The 16,253-nt window shown below is 42.7% G+C and overlaps 1 protein-coding gene across 3 annotated transcripts in view; it reads left to right on the plus strand.

Moving 5' to 3' along the window:
• The window catches only part of AP4M1 (adaptor related protein complex 4 subunit mu 1), a 585,491-nt gene that overhangs the window by 13,342 nt on the left and 555,896 nt on the right, over nt 1–16,253 (plus strand). The window lies entirely within an intron of this gene.

The following is a 16,253-nucleotide window of genomic DNA, read 5'->3' on the forward strand; positions in this document are numbered from 1 at the left end:
CAAAGCCTAGGTCCGTAGCTTTCAAGTGTTGCCTGGATACTGTCAGGCTGGGAATGCAACTCTGTATACCCATTCCCAGTATGTTACTCTTACACCTGTAAGGCAGCATCGCAACATACTCTGGATGTCATTCCTCCACCTCACCTTACCTGTTTTGCCCATGTGTAGTGATTCAGCACCCTGGGCTGGATGTGCTCTCTAGCACTTCTCATGACACTAAAGCACCTGCTCACCAACATTGGAGGCTGATGTCGTCCCGGCTCCATGCCCACCAGGAGCCCTGACATCTTCTACCAGCCTCTGAAACCTCACCCACGCGGAGCTCTCAAACTGCGTTAACACCAGAACTCAATTGTGGCCCCTCACCCATCAGGAGGCCCGAGAGTTTCTCAAACCCACCACCCTCCTACATCCAAGCCACCAGACCGGCTGTGGTTATCCGTTTGCGTGAGCCAGGACTGTTACCTGTCTAGGCCCAGCAGAGAGAGGATCAGCACGGTAAGTAGCACAGCTACCCACCAGAGACCTTAGCAACAGGAATAAAAAAGAATAGGCTGGAGTTGGTGGTTCTGCGGTTTACTGATTATTGTTCTCATCATGCCTTGTGAGGGAAGAAAGCATTCTTGCAAGCGCAACACGCATGTGAAGCTGGTGTCTGAGGAGGAACCTGATTCATCTCTGCCCCCACTAGTCCTATGGCAGAAGAGGATTTAGGGGAAGAGGTGTCCCATCTCTTACAAGAGTCTTCTGAAAGAAGCTAGGGGACATCAGTGAAGATCAGTGTGTGTGTCTGTTTCTTCTTGTTCTTTGTCTCTGCCACCCCCTTCTTCGAAGCCTTGTTCTATGTGATTTCTACAGAGAAAGAAAAAGTAGATAGATTATTTTACTGAAAAAAATAAATTGAAAAATCAAAGATTTAAAATTTAAAAAATGTGGGGTTGTTCTTCCAGCAGGACCACTGTTTCCCTATGTTTGTAACCCCTAACCCCTTCCGCATCCGTTCTAACCCATTACTCACCCATATATATGTTTTTTTAATCCGTTTTTTTCATTGGATTTTTTCAGTAAAAAATCCATCTAATTTATTCTCTGGAAAATCACTTGATACCTTGCTCATCCTTTGGGTCTGAATATTCGGAGGAGGAATGTGAATCCAGGGGGCAAGTACTTGACTAAGGAAGCACTGGGGAAGGTGTTGGAGCAAATTGCTGATGGCATATGGCATGAGGTTTGTCTTGATATGGGCAAAATCTTCCTCGGGGCCAGCCCTTTGAGAGCAAAAATACCCAATTCAGCCCAAAATACAGGTTCTATTGTGCTGAGCAGTGATCTCATGCTAGTGACAAATGACACCCTCAAAGTTTTAGCATATTTATTCTAAGCAGTGAATTTCATATACATTTGGGATTCAAGTTACAGAATATTACAAAGCATAAAACAAAGAGCAATGCAAAATATAGTGAAACATGGAGTAGATAAACATAGAGAAACATAGAGAAATATAGAGAAACATAGAGAAACACAGTCTTACGTCCCTTTAATCAGCACTGGGAGACCATGGTTTTTCATCGAAAAACAATGCTGGAGGACACCGTGAGAGCCAATTCCGGGCACCTGACTGTACACGAATCAAGTCCACAGGCGATCTCCCCCGATCCCATGTGTGCATGGATATTTTATAATCTCTTGCTGTCAGTCACCATGACGCATAGTTCCAGAACTTTCCCTGTGCAAAAATATGGGCTGGTTCATGGAAAAAACCCAGCTCTCTCTGAGATGCTCCCTGCTCGCTCCTACCCCCTCCCTTGGTTCCCATCTGCGCTGGCTGAGGAATGTCTTATCAGTACCTTCCCAGAGAAAAGGAAGATTAGCTTGGAGCCAGGGCTACCGTTAGTGAGGCTGAATATTCTAAGGGAAGCAGGGATGTATTAACCCCATCTGCAAGCTCTAAAAGGCATGCACTCATAGCTTAGTGTTTATAGCGCTTAAGACTGGCTATCTAAGCGCTATATAGGTGCCATGATGTTCCAAACACTCCAAAAATACCTATTAGCTACATAGCTGGGGCCCTCTCCCTGCCTGTCTATCAACAATGCATAATGTGACCTATTTCATACTAGGCCTGCATATTCCTTGTAGCTCACTACTGCATAATGGAAGTGCTACAACAGACTACTGTCAGCATTTTTAGCACATACTTTGAATACACTATTGGCTTTCAGCGGCTAATGCTGTCATCTAAAGCCCTGATTGGCAAGGTTGCAATTTCGTGTATCACTACATTCCACCCCTATTCAACGTGTGTGCGACAAAATGCTGACTAATACCTATCAATATAGTATTTAGCGCAGTGATAAAGACCTTGGGGCTTTGCAAGAGGTTCAAGCAAACTATCTTCTAGCGGTTAGTTAGCGTGGCATGCAAGGTAAAACACTACCTAAACAAAAATGTACACAAAGTGAACAGTGACATATACCCTTGCCAAAACCTGGCCTACACAAAAATATCTACACAAAGTTGTAGTGATACACGAAATTGCAACCTTGCCAATCAGGGCTTTAGATGACAGCATTAGCCGCTGAAAGCCAATAGTGTATTCAAAGTATGTGCTAAAAATGCTGACAGTAGTCTGTTGTAGCACTTCCATTATGCAGTAGTGAGCTACAAGGAATATGATAGACAGGCAGGGAGGGCCCCCAGCTATGTAGCTAATAGGTTTTTGGAGTGTTTGGAACATCATGGCACCTATATAGCGCTTAGATAGCCAGTCTTAAGCGCTATAAACACTAAGCTATGAGTGCATGCCTTTTAGAGCTTGCAGATGGGGTTAATACATCCCTGCTTCCCTTAGAATATTCAGCCTCACTAACGTTGGCCCTGGCTCCAAGCTAATCTTCCTTTTCTCTGGGAAGGTACTGATAAGACATTCCTCAGCCAGCGCAGATGGGAACAAGGGAGGGGGTAGGAGCGAGCAGGGAGCATCTCAGAGAGAGCTGGGTTTTTTCCATGAGCCAGTTGCACAGGGAAAGTTCTGGAACTGTGCGTCATGGTGACTGACAGCAAGAAGTTATAAAATATCCATGCACACATGGATCAGGGGGAGATCGCCTGTGGACTTGATTCGTGTACAGTCAGGTGCCCGGAATTGGCTCTCACGGTGTCCTCCAGCCTTGTTTTTCTATGAGCGGGGCTTGTTTTACAGCTAGCTTATGAGAAACCCAGGTCTCCCAGGGCTGATTAAGGGACGTAAGACTGTGTTTCTCTATGTTTCTCTATATTTCTCTATGTTTCTCTATGTTTATCTAAGTTCCATGTTTCACTATATTTTGCATTGCTCTAAGTGTTATGCTTTCTAATATTCTGTAACTTGAATCCCAAATGTATATGAAATTCACTGCTTAGAATAAATATGCTAATAACACTTTGAGGGTGTCATTTGTCACTTGCATGAGATCACTGCTCAGCACAATAGAACCTGTATTTTGGGCTGAATTGGGTATTTTTGCTCTCAAAGGGCTGGCCCCGAGGAAGATTTTGCCCAATATCAAGACATTTGGTGGCAGCTTTGTGGGATTGTGAAGAGCAGTGCCATGCTGACATGACAAATGGTGTGAGAGAACACAGTGTAGAGTGGGGAGCAGGCTGTCGCATTTCCTTGATGGTCTCACTGCAGCTCTGAGACTTCAAAAGGCAGCAATGTTGTGTCGGCTTGCCGTGGCCGATAGCTTGTGTGGTTAAGACTCCCTTCATGGGATTGGTGCCAGGGAGTACAAGGCAATAAACGAGCGGGAAATGGCTTTGTTTAAAGCACTCCGATGAATGGTTAAGAAAGATGTATGCTCAATTAGAAAAGAATTTTATCATGTGGTTTCCCAAGTTTAAAGTTGTAATTTGGAATGCATAGTGAGACGGAGTTCTCATCTCTATTCTGTCATGAGGGCAGGAAAAAAAATAATAATTGCAGGGATTTGACATGCAAATTGTGAATAGTGATTTAACCATTGACTCAGCCCCAGTGTGCTAGCGAGTGGGGGCTGTAATGTTCGGAGGCGAAGGTTCGTCTTTTTTGATGTATGCTTTTGAAGGGTTGGCATTCCTGAATAATGAGGAAGGGGAATGAGCCATGCTTAGGAGAATGAGTAACATCTGTGCTGAGAGCCTAAAGAGTTTTTTTTCTTTCTTTTGGCAACTGTAAAATTCCATGTGCTAATGGTGGCAAATTCTGTTTAAAGGAAACACACTAAAATGGTTATATTGCATTTTAGGCTGTGCCATGCTTATATTGGGTGAGAGACTCACTTAAAAGGAAAGTGAGTGAATGTTATTTGGATTTTCGATTTTTGTGTACTGATTTGAAATTGCAGAACCAGCTTGCAATGGTTGGGGGGAAAAACAATTTATATTTTTCTAAATTGCCCCTGGAGTATTTTTGACTGTCCCCATGCTATGCCATGGATTTGTGCTGTTGCCTCAAAAGTGATGTATGCTTTGAAAATAGTGACCTGTTGACTGTGATACATGGGGAAAAATGTTGTTGACACATTAAACAGCCCACAAGCAATAGAGTGTGGGTTGTTCTTGCAGAAAAAAAAACGTGCAGGGAGCTGCACTAAATATGGCATTTTTATTTTTTAAATGCACTGAACTGAGTGGTTATAGTTTGGCAATGGTACAACAGAATGAAACATCTGTGTGTGATAAGATAGCACAAAGATTTAATGGGTTGTGAGTTCTCTTGAAAGATCGCACATTACAAGAAAAAAAAGACGCTTTGACATTTTGCAAAATTACATGGAGTAGAAAAATGACAAGAAAAGTGCCGCTTTTGAAAACAAGAGTCTTGCTGTGTGTGCAGAGCTTGTGCCTTGAAGCTGTCTTGGGCGAGGTGCGTGAAGGCAAACAAAAGCAGAAACAGTACAAGAAAGAGTTAATCTGGATGAATTGTCTGAAACGAGTGAAGCCGCCACAGTATAAGAGTTATAGGCAAAAGAGATAAGCTGCGTGCTAATGGCGCTGCCAGGTGCACACGAAAGATAAACATGCCTGCATTCCTGAGGAAGGGGGAGCAAAAACAGAGAGCTGTTCAAAAAGTAAAGAATTTGCCTAGTAAACTGTGGTACGGAGCAAAGGCTTCATGCAGGATGGCAGACGGGCACATCACATCTGAACATTTACCTATGCATCTGTGAATGGGCCAAGAAAAGACAGCTGCCCATTCCAACAGATATTACTGTGCAAACCGCATTCCCATGTGATGTGATGTGAAGTAAAGCGCTATTGCTGTGCAAGCTGCATTCCAATGCTCCATGTGATGTGAACTGAAGTAAAGCGCTGTGCACTGGAGAAGAAACCTCTAGGCGCTTTGAGAAGAGAAAATACACATCTGGCAAACTGCAAGCTACATTGCCAGGGGATGGAGTAACTGACAAAGACATTATGGCCTTCCAGATGGAAGCAAAACTGACAAAAGTGCTTAGCCGTTTTGCAAGAGACAACATGCAGAGCGGGGCTTTGAAGTAAAACATGAACACTGCACATTAGCCATGATCCAGAAGCCACACGGCTTAGTGCAAGAATGAATGATTTGTTGAAGCAACAAAAGAAACTGACTCAGACTATCGCACTCAAAGGAGTGGTTCAAAAACAGCAAACGCCCTTTGAAAAAAAAAATGATGACAAGTGAAAAAACCAGAGGCTTGAAAAGACACTGCTAAGAAAAGAAAGATAAATACTGAAAGACTTTACCTTTGAAAAATGGAGTGATGCCAGCAGGGCAACCTAAACCAAGATCATGGGACACTGGAAGCAAGTTGGCGCCTGGCATTGGTGATCGCTTTGGTGAAAAAGAAAAGCATTGTGCGACCTGGGTACTTACTATATGGCTTTGTAAAAGCACAGATCAGTCTGAGGTACCATTGACCAGCTATGATTGCATTGCACAAATGAGTTTGTGATTAGGCAGTTACACCCCGTATGGTTGAGTGTAAATAAGCCCCCAGAAACATGCAGAAAGGTGATAAATAATTGCAGTAGCAATGACAAAGTGTGTAGTTACCTGATGAGACTTTTTGAAGATGGGGGTGGTATTATGGGAAGGGGTGGATAACGCTGATATTGAAGTTTTGATGACATCCTAACATTTCTGTTTGTATTTTGCCTAGGCAAAGCACGACAAGACATTTCATAATATAGGAAGATGATGTGCAGTTTGTGGGTGACACTGATCAAAGAAGGGTCAGACGCATTCTCAGAGAAAGCGAGCCACTGCGAACTGAACTGGCACGGTGCAGACTTGGCTAATTATCAAGTATTTGATGCTACACATTTAAATGACATGTTTTGCCCTTTCTTGTTTAAAGGACTATGGACAATGAATTGTGGACTGTAACATCAGGCACCACATACAGCTGTGTGACACAGCAATTGAATGCTAACACATTGAAAAATGGTTTTTAAATGCACTGTTGAGATGAATCTGAAAAAACCAAATGGTTTTCCTCTTCCAACTGAATGGCTTTAACCAGAGATGTTTTGTTTTTTGAAAAAAAAAAAATATTCTACATTGCACGTAGGCAGGAGAATGATTTATGAACTGTTGGGGCAGCAGAATTATGCAAGCAGGAGTGTAATTAATTTTGAGATAAGATGAGTGCGCACATCAAAGTCACCTGTGCGTAGGTTAAGATTCTTAATTGAAGTAATGCTGTCAAGTGTATGAGCTATAATTTGAAATGGTAATCTTTGAAACACTGGATACTTTTACAGCCAGCTTAAGGCAGGTAAATGAAACCATGACTGACTTGATGTTTGATTTTATGACACAGAGTGTGACACGGTTTTTGTTAAACCAACCAGTTTCATGTTTTTGTGGGGACAGCCGTCTCCAGCACACTAATGCAAAGAGTCACCTTTTGATTGTAAACATTTGGAATAATTCTTTGGAAAAGCGCTACAAATGAGTATCCACATGGAATTGCTAGTGTACTGGCCTGGCACATTGTCAGGCATCTTTTGTCACTGAATGGATACCATTTGTTTAATTTGTCTAATGTGATGTTTTTCTGACCAAGAACTGCAGCGAGTGTTCTCGCCAAGATTTAATGAACTATAACTTGACTAAATGAATTTTTTCCATGGTGTGATGAAACAGCCACTGCCGGATAGTAGTATGGTGTTTGTGGCTAAAGTTAATATTGTATATGGTAGATATCCCACTTGAAGAAGGGTATTCTCCAAGTCACAGAAGGTAGACACTGTGAACCTGTTAGATTTTCCAGTAGTAAGACAACATGTAAATTGTAGACTGGTAATGCACACCTTCATTATTACAGTGCTACACTTAGACATAGATTTATCATGAGGCAATGTTTCCTTAGTACTACCAAGCTGCTACAAATGGAGTCCATTTCTATGGCCCATCACTAGAGTGCGTGTAGCTAGGGAGCTAGATTCATTAATTGCAGGAGCTTTATATGCTTGTGACATAGAAACTGTGCACTATAAGCTGGCCACTATGGGTTCTGATGCCAGCTCTGCTATAGAACTTCTGGCCTAGTGGGGCCCATTGATATGCCCAGCACTGCTACAAGTATTGACAGCCAATTGAAGATAACAGAATTTTAGACATGAAGACATTTTTGTCTGCCATAGGGCAGGTCAACAAGACTGCTAAATACACACAATGCATTGTATGGCAAACATTGTTAAATCAGCAGGTGTTGGCTTTTTACTGGGTGGGGGCGACCATCCTCCACACACTGGCACGCAGAGCTACAGTTACCAGCATACATATGGATTGAATTGCTTGCTTTTGATTGCATGAATAACACATGCCATGCTTTGATGTAAATTAGTAGAATTGTTTTTATTTAGACAACCTGGTGCCCATGGGTTCACCTTGTTCACGAAATTAGATGGTTTCTGGTTGGGTTCCACCTACCTGGGGGAAGTGTCTAGTCACACAGCCCATAGTCACGCTTGAATGCCCTGGGATCAGGGGGAGGGTAGGCCCTTAGGGTGAAAGGCTGCCAGGTTTTAGAATTGGTAACCATACATAAATGCAATAGTGCATTGTAGATTAGACTACACTGGATTGCCTTGACATTTTAACTGCATGCTGCTTTTTAACTGACAATCAGTTATACAAAATTGATTTAGGTATTTTTGTGTAGGCCAGGTTTTGGCTAGAGTAAATGTCCATGTTCACTTGGCGTAGGTATTTTTGTGTAGGCCAGGTTCTGGCAAGGGTATATGTCACTGTTCACTTTGTGTACATTTTTGTTTAGGTAGTGTTTTACCTTGCATGCCACGCTAACTAACCGCTAGAAGATAGTTTGCTTAAACCTCTTGCAAAGCCCCTAGGTCTTTATCACTGCACTAAATACTATGTTGATAGGTATTAGTCAGCATTTGTCGCACAAACGTTGAATAGGGGTGGAATGTAGTGATACACGAAATTGCAACCTTGCCAATCAGGGCTTTAGATGACAGCATTAGCCGCTGAAAGCCAATAGTGTATTCAAAGTATGTGCTAAAAATGCTGACAGTAGTCTGTTGTAGCACTTCCATTATGCAGTAGTGAGCTACAAGGAATATGATAGACAGGCAGGGAGGGCCCCCAGCTATGTAGCTAATAGGTTTTTGGAGTGTTTGGAACATCATGGCACCTATATAGCGCTTAGATAGCCAGTCTTAAGCGCTATAAACACTAAGCTATGAGTGCATGCCTTTTAGAGCTTGCAGATGGGGTTAATACATCCCTGCTTCCCTTAGAATATTCAGCCTCACTAACGTTGGCCCTGGCTCCAAGCTAATCTTCCTTTTCTCTGGGAAGGTACTGATAAGACATTCCTCAGCCAGCGCAGATGGGAACAAGGGAGGGGGTAGGAGCGAGCAGGGAGCATCTCAGAGAGAGCTGGGTTTTTTCCATGAGCCAGTTGCACAGGGAAAGTTCTGGAACTGTGCGTCATGGTGACTGACAGCAAGAAGTTATAAAATATCCATGCACACATGGATCAGGGGGAGATCGCCTGTGGACTTGATTCGTGTACAGTCAGGTGCCCGGAATTGGCTCTCACGGTGTCCTCCAGCCTTGTTTTTCTATGAGCGGGGCTTGTTTTACAGCTAGCTTATGAGAAACCCAGGTCTCCCAGGGCTGATTAAGGGACGTAAGACTGTGTTTCTCTATGTTTCTCTATATTTCTCTATGTTTCTCTATGTTTATCTAAGTTCCATGTTTCACTATATTTTGCATTGCTCTAAGTGTTATGCTTTCTAATATTCTGTAACTTGAATCCCAAATGTATATGAAATTCACTGCTTAGAATAAATATGCTAATAACACTTTGAGGGTGTCATTTGTCACTTGCATGAGATCACTGCTCAGCACAATAGAACCTGTATTTTGGGCTGAATTGGGTATTTTTGCTCTCAAAGGGCTGGCCCCGAGGAAGATTTTGCCCAATATCAAGACAAAAGTGAACATGGGCATTTACTCTAGCCAAAACCTGGCCTACACAAAAAATACCTAAATCAATTTTGTATAACTGATTGTCAGTTAAAAAGCAGCATGCAGTTAAAATGTCAAGGCAATCCGGTGTAGTCTAATCTACAATGCACTATTGCATTTATGTATGGTTACCAATTCTAAAACCTGGCAGCCTTTCACCCTAAGGGCCTACCCTCCCCCTGATCCCAGGGCATTCAAGCGTGACTATGGGCTGTGTGACTAGACACTTCCCCCAGGTAGGTGGAACCCAACCAGAAACCATCTAATTTCGTGAACAAGGTGAACCCATGGGCACCAGGTTGTCTAAATAAAAACAATTCTACTAATTTACATCAAAGCATGGCATGTGTTATTCATGCAATCAAAAAGCAAGCAATTCAATCCATATGTATGCTGGTAACTGTAGCTCTGCGTGTCAGTGTGTGGAGGATGGTCGCCCCCACCCAGTAAAAAGCCAACACCTGCTGATTTAACAATGTTTGCCATACAATGCATTGTGTGTATTTAGCAGTCTTGTTGACCTGCCCTATGGCAGACAAAAATGTCTTCATGTCTAAAATTCTGTCATCTTCAATTGGCTGTCAATACTTGTAGCAGTGTTGGGCGTATCAATGGGCCCCACTAGGCCAGAAGTTCTATAGCAGAGCTGGCATCAGAACCCATAGTGGCTAGCTTATTGTGCACAGTTTCTATGTCACAAGCATATAAAGCTCCTGCAATTAATGAATCTAGCTCCCTAGCTACGCGCACTCTAGTGATGGGCCATAGAAATGGACTCCATTTGTAGCAGCTTGGTAGTACTAAGGAAACATTGCCTCATGATAAACCTATGTCTAAGTGTATCACTGTAATAATGAAGGTGTGCATTACCAGTCTACCTATTGTGACTTGGAGAATACTCTTCTTCAAGTGGGATATCTACCATATACAATATTAATTTTAGCCACAAACACCATACTACTATCCGGCAGTGGCTGTTTCATCACACCATGGTAAAATGCCTTTAGTCAAGTTATAGTCCATAAAATCTTGGCGAGAAACTCGCTGCAGTTCTTGGTCAGAAAAACATCACATTAGACAAATTAAACAAATGGTATCCATTCAGTGACAAAAGATGCCCGACAATGTGCCAGGCCAGTACGCTAGCAATTCCATGTGGATACTCATTTGTAGCGCTTTTCCAAAGAATTATTCCAAATGTCTACAATCAAAAGGTGACTCTTTGCATTAGTGTGCTGGAGACAGCTGTCCCCACAAAAACATGAAACTGGTTGGTTTAACAAAAACCGTGTCACACTCTGTGTCATAAAATCAAACATCAGGTCAGTCATGGTTTCATTTACCTGCCTTAAGCTGGCTGTAAAAGTATCCAGTGTTTCAAAGATTACCATTTCAAATTATAGCTCACACACTTGGCAGCATTACTTCAATTAAGAATCTTAACCTACGCACAGGTGACTTTGATGTGCGCACTCATTTTATCTCAAAATAAATTACGCTCCTGCTTGCATAATTCTGCTGCCCCAACAATTCATAAATCATTTTCCTGCCTACGTGCAATGTAGAATATTTTTTTTTTCTTCAAAAAACAAAACATCTCTGGTTAAAGCAATTCAGTTGGAAGAGTAAAACCATTTCGTTTTTTCAGATTCATCTGAACAGTGCATTTAAAAACCATTTTTCAATGTGTTAGCATTCAATTGCTGTGTCACACAGCTGTTTGTGGTGCCTGATGTTACAGTCCACAATTCATTGTCCATAGTCCTTTAAACAAGAAAGGGCAAAACATGTCAATTAAGTTATTTCCAGCAACTGAGTCATTTGAATGTGTAGCATCAAATACTTGATAATTAGCCAAGTCTGCATCGTGCCAGTTCAGCAAAAGTTATTACTCTGTTGGACACTTTTCGCAGGTTGCAGCAGCGTTGTGCGGTGCAGGGCACGTTAAAGTTGAAATAGCATGTCGCAGTGGCTCGCTTTCTCTGAGAATGCGTCTGACCCTTCTTTGATCAGTGTCACCCACAAACTGCATATTAACTTTCTGATATTGTGAAATGCCTGGTCTTTTTTGCCTAGGCAAAAATACAAACAAAAATGTTAGGATTTCATCAAAAGTTCAATATCATTATTCTTCATGTTAGGATGTCATCAAAACTTCAATATCAGCGTTATCCACCCCTTCCCATAATACCACCCCCATCTTCAAAAAGTCTCATCAGGTAACTACACACTTTATCATTGCTACTGCAATTATTTATCACCCTTCTGCATGTTTCTGGGGGCTTATTTACACTCAACCATACGGGGTGTAACTGCCTAATCACAAACTTATTTGTGCAATGCAATCATAGCTGGTCAATGGTACCTCAGACTGATCTGTGCTTTTACAAAGCCATATAGTAAGTACCCAGGTCGCACAATGCTTTTCTTTTTCACCAAAGCGATCACCAATGCCAGGCGCCAACTTGCTTCCAGTGTCCCATGATCTTGGTTTAGGTTGCCCTGCTGGCATCACTCCATTTTTCAAAGGTAAAGTCTTTCAGTCCAATACCGCTTACAGTTGCACAAGCAGCTGTTTATTCTTCATACAGGCAGTGTTTTTCAGGCCTATGGTTTTTTCACTTGTCATTTTTTCCAAAGGGTGTTTGCTGTTTCCTGAACCACCCCTTTGAGTGCGATAGTCTAAGTCAGTTTCTTTTGTTGCTTCAACAAATCATTCATTCTTGCACTAAGCCGTGTGGCTTCTGGATCATGGCTAATGTGCAGTGTTCATGTTGTACTTCAAAGCCCCGCTCTGCATGTTGTCTCTTGCAAAACGGCTAAGCACTTTTGTCAGTTTTGCTTCCATCTGGAATGCCATAATGTCTTTGTCAGTTTCTCCATCCCTGGCAATGTAGCTTGCAGTTTGCCAGATGTGTATTTTCTCTTCTCAAAGCACCTAGAGGTTTCTTCTCCAGTGCACAGCGCTTTACTTCAGTTCACATCACATGGAGCATTGGAATGCAGCTTGCACAGCAATAGCGTTTCACTTCACTTCACATCACATGGGAATGCGGTTTGCACAGTAATGTCTGTTGGAATGGGCAGCTGTCTTTTCTTGGCCCATTCACAGATGCATAGGTAAATGTTCAGATGTGATGTGCCCGTCTGCCATCCTGCATGAAGCCTTTGTTCCCTACCACAGTTTACTGGGCAAATTCTTTACTTTTTTGAACTGCTCTCTCTTTTTGCTCCCCCTTCCTCAGGAATGCAGGCATGTTTATCTTTCGTGTGCACCTGGCAGCGCCATGAGCACGCAGCTTATCTCTTTTGCCTATAACTCTTATACTGTGGCGGCTTCAATGGGAAGCACTCGTTTCAGACAGTTCATCCAGATTAACTCTTTCTTGTACTGTTTCTGCTTTTGTTTGCCTTCACGCACCTCGCCCAAGACAGCTTCAAGGCACAAGCTCTGCACACACAGCAAGACTCTTGTTTTCAAAAGCGGCACTTTTTTTTTGTAATGTGCGATCTTTCAAGAGAACTCACAACCCATTAAATCTTTGTGCTATCTTATCACACACAGATGTCAATTCTGTTGTACCATTGCCAAACTATAACCACTCAGTTCAGTGCATTTAAAAATAAAAATGCCAATGTTTAGTGCAGCTCCCTGCACGTTTTCCTGCAAGAGCAACCCACACTCTATTGCTTGTGGGCTGTTTAATGTGTCAACAACATTTTTCCCCATGTATCACAGTCAACAGGTCACTATTTCCAAATCGTACATCACTTATAAGGCAACAGCACAAATCCATGGCATAGCATGGGATCAAAAATACTCCAGGGGCAATTTAGAAAAATATAAATTGTTTTTCCCTCCAACCATTGCAAACTGATTCTGCAATTTCAAATCAGTACACAAAAATCGAAAATCCAAATAACATTCACTCACTTTCCTTTTAAGTGAGTCTCTCACCCATTAAAAGCATGGCACAGCTTAAAATGCAATATAACCATTTTAGTGTGTTTCCTTTAAACAGAATTTGCCACCATTAGCACATGGAATTTTACAGTTGCCAAAAGAAAGAAAAAACTCTTTAGGCTCTCAGCACAGATGTTACTCATTCTCCTAAGCATGGCTCATTCCCCTTCCTCATTATTCAGGAATGCCAACCCTTCAAAAGCATACATCAAAAAAGCGAACCTTCGCCTCCGAACATTACAGCCCCCACTCGCTAGCACACTGGGGCTGAGTCAATGGTTAAATCACTATTCACAATTTGCATGTCAAATCCCTGCAATTATTTTTTTCCTGCCCTCATGACAGAATAGAGATGAGAACTCCGTCTCACTATGCATTCCAAATTACAACTTTAAACTTGGGAAACCGCATGATAAAATTCTTTTTCTAATTGAGCATACATCTTTCTTAACCATTCCCCGGAGTGCTTTAAACAAAGCCATTTCCCGCTTGTTTATCGCCTTGTACTCCCTGGCACCAATCCCATGCAATAAGTCAGTCACGACTGATTTACTGAAGGGAGTCTTAACCACACAAGCTATCGGCCACGGCAAACCGACACAACATTGCTGCCTTTTGAAGTCTCAGAGCTGCAGTGAGACCATCAAGGAAATGCGACAGCCTGCTCCCCACTCTACACTGTGTTCTCTCACACCATTTGTCATGTCAGCATGGCACTGCTCTTCACAAATCCCACAAAGCTGCCACCAAATGTCTTGATATGGGCAAAATCTTCCTCGGGGCCAGCCCTTTGAGAGCAAAAATACCCAATTCAGCCCAAAATACAGGTTCTATTGTGCTGAGCAGTGATCTCATGCTAGTGACAAATGACACCCTCAAAGTTTTAGCATATTTATTCTAAGCAGTGAATTTCATATACATTTGGGATTCAAGTTACAGAATATTACAAAGCATAAAACAAAGAGCAATGCAAAATATAGTGAAACATGGAGTAGATAAACATAGAGAAACATAGAGAAATATAGAGAAACATAGAGAAACACAGTCTTACGTCCCTTTAATCAGCACTGGGAGACCATGGTTTTTCATAGAAAAACAATGCTGGAGGACACCGTGAGAGCCAATTCCGGGCACCTGACTGTACACGAATCAAGTCCACAGGCGATCTCCCCCGATCCCATGTGTGCATGGATATTTTATAATCTCTTGCTGTCAGTCACCATGACGCATAGTTCCAGAACTTTCCCTGTGCAAAAATATGGGCTGGTTCATGGAAAAAACCCAGCTCTCTCTGAGATGCTCCCTGCTCGCTCCTACCCCCTCCCTTGGTTCCCATCTGCGCTGGCTGAGGAATGTCTTATCAGTACCTTCCCAGAGAAAAGGAAGATTAGCTTGGAGCCAGGGCTACCGTTAGTGAGGCTGAATATTCTAAGGGAAGCAGGGATGTATTAACCCCATCTGCAAGCTCTAAAAGGCATGCACTCATAGCTTAGTGTTTATAGCGCTTAAGACTGGCTATCTAAGCGCTATATAGGTGCCATGATGTTCCAAACACTCCAAAAATACCTATTAGCTACATAGCTGGGGCCCTCTCCCTGCCTGTCTATCAACAATGCATAATGTGACCTATTTCATACTAGGCCTGCATATTCCTTGTAGCTCACTACTGCATAATGGAAGTGCTACAACAGACTACTGTCAGCATTTTTAGCACATACTTTGAATACACTATTGGCTTTCAGCGGCTAATGCTGTCATCTAAAGCCCTGATTGGCAAGGTTGCAATTTCGTGTATCACTACAGGGTTCCCCTCTTAGAAAGGTCCTTGGCCGGAGGGGGATTACAGAGTTTGGCAGTTCAAGAAGTCTTCAAAGATGTGCTTGCCCTTTTAAACCGATATTATAGACAAGATGTTGTTGGACTGGAAGGACTCTTAGTGGATTTCTGTGCCACGGTTTGTCTGAACTTTACCCTTTGAAGGGATAGGCGATGTCCTTGCCGGAAGTAATGGAGGTTGATCACATTTTGGCCAGCTTGTGAGGTTTATTCTCCATGTATGTGGAAGAAGCAGCAGTGCATGATCCGTGGAACAGAAGGCGTATGCTGCTTTAAAACAATCCTATACTGCAGTGCATTTGGCTCTGAGAACGAATACCTATACTGCGCAGACTGTTCTGATGGGTTTTCAGATGTTGGGCACAGTAATAATGAAGGGTGCTGATTGGGTGTACAATCTGGAGAACTTGATTCTTCAAGTGAATTTCTTGTCGGATCTTGCCTTTGATGTGGTGCAGGCTGCTTTTTTTTCCTTGTAGGCAGCATCTACATATGAAGGTCTAGCACTCTGAAGGTTCCCAGAAGGCAACCACTTTGAAACTACTTTTAGAGGGGGCTAAGCTGTTCGGGAACCTGCTGGAAGTGAAGGGTTCACAAGGTCTTTAAGGCAGACAAGTACGCAAGGACAAATCACCATCTCGTACTCTATTGCCTGGCTTTTGCAGGCTGGGCTGGCCTGTGTCTTTACCCCAGTCAGGGCAATAGGGAAGGGGAAAGAGAAATGGATATTAGGCCCTCCAGGTTCAGTCCGCAGCAGGAAGTGGGAGCCCTGGCGATCGGAGGCCGGTGCAGGGACAACTGCAATATTTCTGCAACATGTGGATCTTTGGTCATCTGATCCCTGGGCCAATTGTGTGGTGCATCAGGTGAAGGGGGCACTCTTATCTCCAGCCATGCAGGATTTGGCCAGAATCCTGGGGATATGGTTGAGTCGAACTTAAAATC

This window comes from Ambystoma mexicanum, chromosome 1p (assembly GCF_040938575.1).
Source record: "Ambystoma mexicanum isolate Mex_15411 chromosome 1p, UKY_AmexF1_1, whole genome shotgun sequence".
Classification (NCBI taxonomy): Eukaryota; Metazoa; Chordata; class Amphibia; order Caudata; family Ambystomatidae; genus Ambystoma; species Ambystoma mexicanum.